The following is a 12,300-nucleotide window of genomic DNA, read 5'->3' on the forward strand; positions in this document are numbered from 1 at the left end:
GGCGGGGCCAGGCGGTGGTGGGCGGGGCTCCGTGGCCCAGCCGCGGTGGGAGGGCGCATCCCCCCAAAGGTTGGCTGAGGAGCCCCAGCTCCCTCCTTTCCATTGGCTGCGCGTTCTCCAGGACTCCACCACCCCACCCTACCCAGCTTCTTGGAGCCAGGCCCTGGCTGAGCTCTTCCCACCTAGGGTGTCCCCTGCCCAGTGGGTACCAGCAGTCATGGGGAGTGGCAGAGCAAGGAGACGATTCAGTTAGGGCACAGGTACCAGATCCAGCTCCAACCTTTCTCTGGTGTCTGCAGCCTAGAAGGCTCCCTGCAGGCAATGACATTTGACTTGCCAGGTAGTCACAAGCTGGTCCCCACCCAGGCCCCACCTCGCTCCTCTCATTGCTGGTCTTAGGCCCTCCCCAGAGAAGCACCTTCATCCAGATGAACAGTCCTGGGGGTGAGCGCTGCCACTGGCTTGGGGGACAAAGGGGGTATGGACCGCTGGCCCTTCTGGGCCTGGTCAGCGTCAGCAGCCATGGGCAGAAACGTGGACAGCAGGGCAGACGAGGGTGCCATCCAGGCTTAGGTTTAATTCTTGGTCAAGTTCAACATGGTTTGTGTTCCCTTGTTCACTTGTCTCCAGCTGGTTTGTTTCTTACGGATTCATGGAACTCCGAGTGTTCAGGAGGGTCGCCTTTGTCATTTTCCTCACTTTGAATTTCGTGAGGATGTTTACAGAAGTTTTTACTTTTCTGTGCACTTAAATCTGTCAGTCTCTTGAGATTTCATGTGTTGATGTGCTTACAACAGCCTTTCCTAAGATGGCATGAGTTCTGGAAGCTTCCCTCCGGCCTTTCCCACTCATGTCTACCCCACGAGCACCTGCTCTTCTGCTCGCTGCCTACCTCAATTGGCTTTGCCTGCTCTGAGCTTCGTGGCGATGGGGTCGTGGAGCAGGTGCTGTTCTGTGTCTGAGCTTCGTGGCGATGGGGTCGTGGAGCAGTGCTGTTCTGTGTGTGAGCTTCGTGATGGTGGGGTCATGTAGCGGATGCCGTTCTGTGTCTGATTTCTTTTGTTCATCACTTTTCATGGACTGAATTGTGTCCCCCACCAAATTCACAGATTGAAACCCTAACCCCCAATGTGACTGCATTTGGGGATGGGGTCTTCAAACAGGTAATTGAGGTTAAATGGGATTATACTGAGCCACTAGGACTAATGTCCTTACAAGAATAAAAAGTGCCACCAGGGGCACATGCCCAGAGGAAAAGCCATGGGAGGACAGTGCAAGCCAGGAAGGGAGATCCCACCGGAAAGCAACCTTGCCAGCGCCTCAGTGTGGCGCCCCAGCCTTGTGAGAAAGTGTGTTTCTGTTGTCGAAGCCGCCCAGTGCAGAGCATTCTATGAAAGCAGCCAGGCAGTCGTAGGCGCCCACGTTTGTCAGTCTGCTGCAGTGCCGTGCGTGGCGGGAACGCGTTCTTTTTCCCTGCTGTGTGGTGTTCTGTGACACGGATACACCATGTGTGTCCATCTTGCGGTTGATGGGTGGGTATCTGGGCTCTCTCCCATCCTTGCCAGTTATGAAGCTGCTGTCGTGGGCGTGTCTCTGGGTGCCTGGTAGCCCTTGTTTGTGTGGAGTTGCTGCCTCAGAGGGTGATGGACACTGAGCTTTGGAAGCTGAGGCCAGAGCATATCTCACATAGCTGCCCCAGCCTGCCAGCAGCAGCATGTGAGTGTTGCGGCTGGCCCGTGGCCTTGCCAGGATTCGCAGGCCCCGCCGTGCTGGGGGGTGTGGGGCCTCATGCCCATCCCGCTGGCTGGCATTGCTGGGCATCTTTTTCTTCACTCAGGTCTCGTGGTGGTGCCCTTCTGTAAAGGGGGTCTCTTTGGGTGTTGGCCTGTTTGTGTGTGATTTGCCTTTTGGCTGATCTGTGGGAGTTCGTTTTTGTGTGGATGTCTTCCGCCCCACACGTCTGCTTACAGCCGAGGGCCTGCTCTTCCACGGCATCTGGTTTTCAGCCTTTTATGAGTAGTGCTCTTTGTGTCCTGTTTAAGAAATATTTGTCTACCCCACATTCATGTTTTCTTCTAGAAGCTTGGCTATTTTAGCTTTTACATTTTAAGCCTGAGGCTTCTTGAATTAATTTTTACTTGTGGTCTGAGGTAGGGGCCAAAGTCCTTTTGTCTCCCCATGGAGACACATGTATTGAAATGAGGCCCTGACCCACTCAGGTGCGGGGTGCCCACGTCACTCGGGTGAGCAGATGTATGGGCTGTTCCCAGACTCTCCATCCTCACTGTTGACCCACTTGTCTGTGCCCTTCGTTATTCCGGAATGCTTACTCTTCCAGATCACCTTAGAAACACTGGATCGGGTGCTCGACCTCACCAGGGAACCAGCCTCCAAATCATAGATTTGCATTTTCTTCTTCTTATGATTTCAGCCGCACACACAAGCACCTCAGATCCCTGGCCCCGCCTACGTCCCTCCTGTTCTCAGCACCCGGGAGACCCATGCTCCATAACTTCCACATGCTGGCCAGGCACACCTGCTGTAGAAGTTTTCCTGAGTTACTTTATAGTTTTTCTGGCTTTTCTTCTTTGTGTGTTCCAACTGGTGTTTGCCGGTGTCTTGCAAGGCTTTTGGTTTTCACACATCTTTGCTTCATAATCGGTTCTGGTTACCCCCTGAAGTGAGTAGGTTTTTATTGTGGGTTTTCCGTGGTTTTTGCAGGTACCGCTGTCCTTGGGAGGGCCGCACGAAGTTTGCTGAAGTTACCCCCTTTCCAGGGAGCAGAGCCGGATTGGCTGTGTGGTCTTTGGAGGGGCTGTCCCAGAGTCTGGGAGTGGGGGGATGTCTGCTGTGGGTCTCTGTAGACAGCAGTGACCTGAGGGGCCCTTGAGGTCCGAGGCAGGATTCCTGGCCAGCCTGCCCCTCAGTAGCTGGCACAGGCAGAGTGGGTCCTGGGCCGATGACCCAGCTCAAAGGGTGGCCACAGGTGCAAAGGGTCGTGGACCCGCCAAGGACGGCTGCACCTGGCCTCCCGGTGCCTCTGCCGGACGAGCTGAACTCGGCACTCCGGAGCGGGGCTGTGAAGTCCCACTAATGCTTGTTTTTTGCAGCTGACATACAAAACACCAGTAGCTTCAGCTGAAATGGATTTTTAAAAGTGTCATTTTATGGAGAATTTTACTTTCCATCTTGTTGTTTATTAGGCTCTTAAAGGGAAAGCTTGTAATGCATCCATTGATCGAAATACCAATTGCATAGATGCGAGCACATAAAATACATAAAATAGTCCCAGCCCCTCATAATGGACCACGGCGTTTGTAACGGAGGCAGTGTAATTAGTACTGCCCCCTGCCACCCAGCCAGGCTGCAGAGGTGCCCCCAAATCCTTCTTATTCATTACTGGAGTGAGACGGGGCAGGGGTGGCCCTCGGAAGGAGCAGTGCCCGGTGAGGAGGTCCTCAGGTGGCACAGCAGAGCCTCCGCTCCACGAGTCAGCCCAGGGGCCCAGCTGGACCAGCCTCACTCAAGGCTGTCCCTGTCCTCATGGGGTCCCCAAACAAGGCTGCTCTCCCCAAGGCTACATGGTTCTTTCCCCTCATGGCGCCTCTGGCCTCTGGTGCAGGGGTCTGAGCTCCCAGGCCTATAACCCTGCCTACCTGCTGGAGGTGTGTCCTGGAAAACTGAGCAGCTGGCCGGTCTCTGTAGGCCCCGTACTGGGACGTAGATGCTGTGCGGGTGACAGAGGGAGACTGGAGAGCCCATCTGGCCATGGCGCCGGAGCCCCTGCTGAACAGCAGCTACTGCCCCAGGAGCTGGTCTGGGTCTGGGGTTTGGAGGACGGGGCCTGACTTGTGAGGAGCAAGTTAGAAGAGGGCCCTTTCTGTACGATCAGGTGGCTGTAGCCATCGTGAGGTCTGCGTGGCCACTACGTAGTCAGATTTCAGCCCTGGCAGCCACGCGCCCTTGGACACTTAGCCCTGCCCCTGAGGTCGAGGAGTCCAGGAGCCGGGAGCCCGCCTAGCACCACTACCGCGCGCCTCTGCTCTGGCCTGCACGCCCTCCCTGCCGGCCCAGCTTGGGCCTCTCCCGAGGGACTCTTCCTCCTCCAGAACCCAGGACACTCTGTGAGTGCCTGTCCAGCAGACCCACCTCTCCTGCACTGCCCAGCCTGGCGGGGCTGGGCCTCTCCAGGTGAGGGCCCCATGTAGCCTGGTCAACCCACTTGGGGGCCACAGCGGCTCAGCACCAGGAGAAGCCGGGAGGGAGGCTTCCAGCCAGCCCCACACGCGCACACCCATGGGCGCACATGCATGCTCGCCTCCCTAGCCAGTACTGTGATGGGGGCGTCAGCGTTTCCAGTGGAAAGCCCCACTTAAGCAGTTTAGTGCCTGTCACGGCGCGGCTCTGCCTGACCTACTTGGGGATTCGCTGCGGCGCCGCCTCCCCCAGCCGCTCCTCTTCTGCTGACTTTGCACTCCCTGCTCGGGCTCCAAGCTTCGAAAAATTGTGCTCCATTTCCTGAAAAATGCTTCCCTGGTTGTTTTCTCTGTGTCCCAGCTGGCCTGCCTGTCTACTGCATGTCGCCACTGGCCTGGGCGACCTGGCCGGGGGCTGCTGGGTCCCCGGCCCACACACGGACACAACCCCAGCCGAGGAGGCCCTGAGGTCGTGTCCCCGTGGCCCAGTGCCTGCTCCTGTGGTCCTGCCTCTTCAGGCTACGAGGGCCAGGCCAAGACCTCACTCAGCCCTTGACCTCTCCTGCCGTCATCATACTTGTGCCCCCGAGGGTCTTTCCACGTCTGCATGTTGCACGTCCCCGTGTCCCCTCCGTAGCAGCCTGGTCATCATCCTGGGGAGACAGGGACAGCCTGGCCCTTCTCGGAGCTCTCAGGGCATGTGTTCTGACCCTGCCTCCCTCCTTGAGCCCCGCTTCTCCCTTGGTTCTCAGAGAGCCCATCTTGCCCCAGCCCGCATTCCCAGCGCCTGGCCCTTGCTGCCTGAGCCCACTCCCTGCATATGCTGACCAAGCCGTGGCAGCCACCTCCCTGTCACAGGTCTCCTTCCTGAATGCCTGTAACTGACCAGGGCCTCCTGACCCTTCCCCACCCCACGCTCCTCCTAAGAGGTCCTGGGAGCCCCACGGTGACACACACTTGAGTGTGTTCTCGCAACACACATTTACAGAGCCCCCTGCGTGCCCGGCACATCTGCAGGGCCAGGGGCGCAGCAGTGGTCTCTGCAGATACAGCCCCTGTGCTCAGCTTCCCCAGGAGTGTGACATCTGCACTTGGCCTCAGGCCTGCCCTGGGATCTGGACAGAGGGACAGCATGTGCAAAGATCTGGTGCCAGGAGGGAGCATGGTGCTTTCCAGAAACCAGAACTTCCCAGGGAAACAGGAGTTCTAGGCTGGAGGGAGGCTGCATGGGAGCTGTGGCCAGCAGGACCTGAGTGCCTGGCCCCGCAGGACCTTCTGACTTGGTCATCTTGAGAACAAGGGGACCCACTACAGGGTCTTGACAGGGACTTGATCAGATGTGCAGTGTTCAAACCAACCTGCAGGGTGGGGTGGGTGCAGCCCCCCCTTTCAGCTGTGAACTAGGGTGGAGACCCAGCTGGCTCTGTGCAGGCCTGGGGCTCTGCGTGGCGTGTGCAGGGTCTGGACATTGTCTCAAAGTGAGGCTTCTGTCGGTGGTGAGGCTGAGGGCCCTGGGCACGTGTGCAGGGTCTGGACATTGTCTCAAAGTGAGGCTTCTGTCAGTGGTGAGGCTGAGGGCCCTGGGCAGGGGGTCTGAGTGGAGGCTGACGAGGCCCCTCATGGGGAGAACTGCTGACCGACACTGGCTGTGGGGCCTGGCTGTGGGAGCAGGAAGGCCGGCTGGGGCTGGCTTGTGTTTAACAGACAAGATTGGAGCTGGATTGGCAGCAGCAGGAGGTGCGGGGTGACAACATGAGGGTCCTGGAGGGTCCCCACCGTCCCTCTCGGCCTTCAGTTTCCCTTCCAGGGTCTGATGTCCGCTCACCGCCTCCACCCTTTGATGGCGCTTGGCAAGAAGAAAACTTCTTTTTCCTTTTTTTTTTTGAGACGGAGTCTCGCTCTGTCGCCTGGGCTGGAGTGCAGTGGCCGGATCTCAGCTCACTGCAAGTTCCGCCTCCCGGGTTTACGCCATTCTCCTGCCTCAGCCTCCAGAGCAGCTGGGACTACAGGCACCCGTCACCTCGCCCCGCTAGTTTTTTGTATTTTTTAGTAGAGACGGGGTTTCACAGTGTTGGCCAGGATGGTCTCGATCTCCTGACCTCGTGATCCGCCCGTCTCGGCCTCCCAGAGTGCTGGGATTACAGGCTTGAGCCACCGTGCCCGGCCTAGAAGAAAACTTCAAACCCCAGCCCTCCCTGCTGCGGAGCCACTGGCAAGTCTGGAGGGTCTGGGAGCGACTCTCCCCTCTGCTGGCCTCGCCTCCCCTGCTCCTGGTCACTTGTCTATTCCCAGGTCTTCTCCTCAAGCACAGACACAACCTCATGGAGTTCTCAGGGGCTCACGTGGGGTGGGATGTCACTGAGGCTGGCATGGGAACTTTGGGAGGGTGGGGAGGGAAGGATGCTGAGGGGCTGCTGTGGGGAAGGAGCCCCTGGTTCCTGTCGGCGGCTCTCCTCCAGATGAGGGTCTGTGGTCCCACTGTGGTCTGTGTCAGCCTTTGTGCAGCCACTGGTCACACCACTGGGCCCAGGAGCTGGGTTGGGAGGATGCTCCGGGGAGGCCCGGCCTTCCCAGGGCTGCCTACAGTCTGGCCTAGGCCTCAAAGCCCTGGCCACATGACCCGAGGCCTTGGAAGACCCCCCTGTTGAACAAACCACAGAGCCTCAGGGAGGGTGTCCTGGGCAGCATGTGTCTGAAGGTGCTCTGGTACTAGGCAATCGGAAGACATGGCTTCCGGGCTTAAAAGCTGCCTGGCTGTGGCCTGGACCTTTGGTGCCACCAGTGTGTGTCCGGCCAGGGCATCCTGGGGACCGGGCTGCTTCCCAGGTCTCTTGGGTGGAAGAGGCCTCCCCCAGTCCCCTCACCACCTGTGCCTGAGTCAAGAGAGCAGACCCCTCCCTCAGCCTTCCCACCATGCCAGTGTGCCAGTCACACTGACTGCCAGGCCCAGCAGTTTCTGATTGGTCTTGGAGCTGGGTCCCATGGCATGGAGACACCGCAGGCAGCGCCCATGGCAGGGAGCAGGGCCTGAAAGGGCCCGGGTGCTCAGAGGGCTGGGCTTGCCCAAGGAGCTGCATTGGTTTGTCAAATGTGTTTCTGCTGAGCTGGGGCTTCTGCTGGGAGCGCAAGCGCTGAGGCTATCACCCTGGGGGCAGGCAGTGCACAGGGTCTGCTTGATGTGCGTGCACTGCCCTGACTGCGAGGCCACTGATCTGGTCCACGTGTGTGTGCGCATCTGTGCCCAGGAGCAATGACGCGGCCTGGGGTGAGGCCCCTCTCAGCCTGCACGGCGCACGCGACATAGCAAGGGGGCTGTTCTGACCTGCCACGGGCAGTGCCCTCAGGAAGTGGGTAGAGCGTGGGTGTCTAGGGTTGGTCCTCAAAGTCCTTGCGTCGACCACTCGGTGGCAGTGGCCCAGGCCGGGGCTTGCAGGCCTGGAGGCCTGGCACCTGGCAGGCTGTGCGTGGGCATGCCTTGTGGATGCCGGCAGGGGATGCACCAGCTTTGCCCTTGGCTTTTCAGGAAAACCAGGACCTCAGAGCAAGCTTCTCTTCCATCTTGCCCAGGCCCCCAGCACCACTGAAGTCCGGGGGACAGGCGAGAGGAATCCCTGAGGGTCGAGGGTCAGAGATCCACCTGGCCCCCACTGTTGCTGCCTGTGCCTGGCGGCGCTGGCAGCACTCAGCAAGACCGAGGGGCCCAGGCTGAGGTAGGACGGGGGCTTTCAGAGACAGAAGGGCCTGGACTCAGCCCTCTGGGCACCCGCGGTGCCCCTCGCCAACCTGGACAGCCTCTGGCCTGGAAGTTTCCGGCTACTCCTAAAGCAGTACTGCACAGACAGCTTCTTCATACACCTACTTTTGTGGTGTGTGTGTCTTTCTCCCCATTACCGCTGCTTTTCATTTAAAATGTTATCTCCCCCTCCTGGCCTTTGTGCCCCCCCAGGGGGGAGAGGGGAGGCCCAGCCTCGCCCTGGTGTAGTCAAGGTTATGGTGATAAATCCTGGGGCATTGTCACTTCTATTCGGAGTAAATTGGCTGGCCGCTTTCGGGCTGAAGGAAAGATAATTTGCTGTAGTATTTCAAATGGATTAGAAATGGATTTGAAGGGAAAGTTCATGCCTCCCATTACAAAGGCGAGAAAGAAGACTATCTTAAGGCACTGTTCCCTCCCTGGCCTTCATTATCCACGCTTAATACCTTTCCTATTTTCCAGCGTTAATGAAATTTCCTGGCGGCGTGGGCCTGCCGGACGGATGGGAGAGGCCTTTAGATCTGCAGCTCCCGTTGCAGAAAAGGAATTACAGAGCCTTGCCGTGAGGGCAGACGTGCACTCCGGGTCCTTGGCCCTGCTATTATCTCATTAATTTCATCCCCTTTCTCAATGCAGTTCGTTTCCAAAGGCCGTCCTCTCCATTAGGGTCACAATTTACTCGAGTGCTGTGACACCCACGGCCATGAAAAGCTACAAGGTCCTCACCCCACACCCTCCCAGCACCCTCCTGCTGCAGGTTCCAAAGCCAGCCAGGCAGCCAGGGCGAGGGCAGGGGTGAGGGCAACCCCAGACAACTCTCCGTCGCCTGCCAACCTGCGCAGGCCCGAGGTTCTGCCACAGCATCTTCCCAGGATTCAGCTTCTCGGAATGAGGCTGCTGGGCTAGGTGTGCTGAGCACCGGGAAGCACCCTCCCCCATACCCAGGAGGCCTTGGGCTCTGAGGCGGTGGTGGGCAGTGGGGGGCTGGAAACATTCCCAAGCATGAAGAGCGGGCACAGAGCCCGGGACGGCTCGGCGGGGGCTGCGGCGTCTCCATTCCACCCAGATCCACGAACGTTCTCTGGGTGCTCTCACACTCTAGTAAGTGGTGTTTTTTAGGAGGGAGGAGAAGGGGACGAGTTAATTGTTCGTGTTCATCCATAAGAATGAGCGGGGGCGGCCAGGCGCAGTGGCTCACACCTGTAATCCCAGCACTTTGGGAGGCCAAGGCAGGTGGACCACCTGAGGTCAGGAGTGCAAGACCAGCTTGGCCAATGGGGTGAAACCCCATCTCTACTAAAAATACAAAAATTAGCCGGGCGTGTTGGCGTGCGCCTGTAATCCCAGACACTCTGGAGGCTGAGGCAGAAGAATCTCTTGAACCCAGGGGGCGGAGGTTGCAGTGAGCCGAGATCGCACCATTGCACTCTAGCCTGGGCCACAAGAGCGAAACTCCGTCTCAAAAAATAAAAATAAAAAAAAAAATGAGCAGGGGCATGGCCAGATCAAGCTCCTGAGACAGAGCTGAGGGGGAAGCCCTGGTGGGTGGGGTGGTCCTGGAAGCTTCCAGTGCCTCCTGACCCCCAGAGGCCCTGCTGCCTCTGCCCCACTGGCCCTTCCCTGGGCCTGGCCAGCTGTGGCTGCCCCTGGGGGAGGGGAGCAGGTGCTGCAGGCCCGGGCCTCGCCCTCCCTCCAGGTGCCTTTGGAGAGCTGCACAGTCAGTGGGTGGTGGCCCGTCCCCATGTGAGCCTCAGTCAGGGGGACACTCCCACAGGTGAGTCCTCGCGTGCCTGGGTTCTGGGCCTCCCTCCCAGCCATCCCCTCAGGGCGTCCTGGCTGGACCCAGGCGGAGCTGGGTTGGCTCTGCTGCCTGCGTGTGCCTCCTGCTTTGTGGCGGCCGGCGTTGAACCCATCCTGTGCTGTGGGTAGGGTCGGGCATGCAGGAGTGGGTGCTTCCCGCGAGAGTGCAGCCTTACCATCTATTCACTGGAGCCTGTGGGGAGGCAGGGAGCTGGGGGCTCCCGGGAGCAAGTCCAGGCTGGCCCTGAGCGGCCTGTCTGGGGCAAGGACCACAGTTAGCTCTGGCCCCAGTTGTATGACGGCCAGAGGCTCTGTGAGTGGCTGGTGCTGCAGTTGGGGGTGCACCCTGGCCACCAGCCCCCTCACCCTCCCAGTGCCGCCCCTGGGCTGCCGTATGAAGGAGCAGCTGGCTGTGGGTGGTGAGACTCCTCAGGCCTGTGGGTACTGTAGAGCTGGTGCAGGGCCCTGGATTCAGCCTGACTGTGGGATTTGGGGTCAAGCTGAGTGTCCCCTAGACAGTGGCTGTAGCTCCTGTGGAAGGTCAGAACCTGCCTGTGAGCCCCCGGGACTGACGGGGTTCTCCAACCGAGAGGCTGGTGCAGGAGGTTCTGCCTGGCCTGGCCCTCCCTCCAGGCCTTGTGCCAGGGTAAGCTGAAGGTATGGGCCATGCACCTGCTGGGCCTGCAGGCACCCGGAGGCCAGGGCTGCACCGGGACCCCAGGATCTGATGAGAGCCTGGAGGTCTGAGTCTGGCCGGCAGGATGCTTGCCCTCCACCCTTCTGGCCCAGACAGTGCCCGGCCAGGGGTTGGGGATCAGCTGGAGTGTGCAGGGCGCAGACAGGATGGGTGGGAGGTGGGGCCAGCAGACCACTCAGCACTGCCAGGCCCCTTGGTGGGCTCTTTCCCGCCAAGATTGGTGTTTGTGAACTAGAATTTTAATTAAAGGAAACTGGGTTAAGTGCTCTGGCCGCAGTGCTTGTACTTACACTGCAGCTCCAATCCCCGGCGCCAGGCTCTCTCTGCTCCCATTCTCTCTAATGGGCCCTTGGAGGCCCCCGGCTGCTGAGAATTACCCCAGCTTGCAGGCAGAGGGACCGAGGCCCGGAGGGGTTGTGGGGCTGAGTGGTGGGGATGGCGGCTGAACCCGACAGCGGGGCTGCTCCGTCCCCAGTACCACCAGGTCTGTTGGCTCCTCGTGGGTAGCTTTGACGGATATGCTGCCGTCCCCCTGCACCTGCCCCATCCAGCCAGACAAGCGAGCCCCACCTTCGTGCTTGCTATAGGTCTGAGTCTAGGGGGCACCCCACCCTGGCCCAGACCAGCTGGAAAAGGGTCTCCTGCAGCTGTGGCAGAGTTGGGGGGCTCGGGTATTCCACAGCAGAGGCCTGTGCAGCTGCAGGGCCATGGGGACCGGTGTGGCATGGAGAGCGTAGAGCAGGGGCACAGCCCTGTGCCAGGCCTGAGCTGCCCGCCCTCGCCTCCCACTTGACTGGTCCCTTTGCTGCCTGTGTATCCATGGCTGCCCAAAAACGTCTTGCCCACATTTGCTGCCCAGATTTGCTGGGGGCACGGTATCCACCTCAGGGGTCATGGCATCCTAAGCAGAGTGTGAGCCCAAGTGGAATGAAGCTCAATTTGCATGAGCTAATCACTGCTGAAATGCACCCTGGCAGCCCCGTGCCCTGCAGAGGCCTATGTCAAGCCCTGAGTGCCCCACCTTGGGGGCTGCTTGCCCGCGGGTCCGCAGGGCTGTGGGTGTGGCTGGCAGCTGCAGGGAGGTGCCTCTGGAGTGCAGCTCAGGCCCCTCCTGTCTTACTCTGCCCCTTGGCTTCCCGGAGGCTGTGGAGTATCTGGCAGGAGTGGGGGCTGCCCGGGCTCAGGGTCTGTTGGCCTAGTCTCCTCCTCTAGCCAGGGTCATCTGCTCAGCTAACTCCAGGGGCTGTCACAGCCTCTTCAGCCCTTGGACTTGCATATCCCTCAACCTGCCTGACCAGGGGTCTGTGAGGCTGTCGCTGTGCACTCTCAGTGCAGGGCTCTCTGAGCTGTGGATGAAGGGGAGGCAGGACAAGGTGGAGCTGACTCTATGGTGTCTGTGGTCCTGAAGGCTAGGGTGGTGTGTGCCGGGGCCGCTTTGGTAGAAATAGCCCCAGCCTTGAAGCAGACTCAAGGGAGCCTCAGCCCAGGTACCAAGGGCCAGGTGTGCTTCTCACCAGCACGTGGACACCTTGCAGACCCTCTGCCCTGCAGCCCCAGGGACCCTTACCCCGCAGTGCACAGCCAGTTGGCCAGGGCGGGTGGTTTTATCCACGGGAGAGGTGTGCACTGGAGGACACTGCTCCCTTACTGTGGCTCTTCGGGGCTCAGGAGTTACCAGCCTCATGGGTGGGGTCGGGGGCGCCACTTCCTGGGACTCCTTGTCAGTGTTCCCTGATGACGGCCAAAGTGTCCCTGAGGTGGGGGTCGGGGGCCAGAGGGGGACAGAAGTCTCTTGGCAGCTGGGCCAGTGGCCCGTGGTCATCGCAGCCGGAGCGTGTGCCCACCGCAGGTGC

General features: G+C 59.8%; 1 protein-coding gene across 1 annotated transcript in view; it reads left to right on the top strand.

Moving 5' to 3' along the window:
- ZC3H3 (zinc finger CCCH-type containing 3) overlaps positions 1-12,300 on the top strand; it is a 105,337-nt gene that overhangs the window by 50,480 nt on the left and 42,557 nt on the right. The window lies entirely within an intron of this gene.

The sequence above is a fragment of the Colobus angolensis genome, unplaced genomic scaffold (assembly GCF_000951035.1).
Source record: "Colobus angolensis palliatus isolate OR3802 unplaced genomic scaffold, Cang.pa_1.0 Scaffold17, whole genome shotgun sequence".
Taxonomy (NCBI): domain Eukaryota; kingdom Metazoa; phylum Chordata; class Mammalia; order Primates; family Cercopithecidae; genus Colobus; species Colobus angolensis.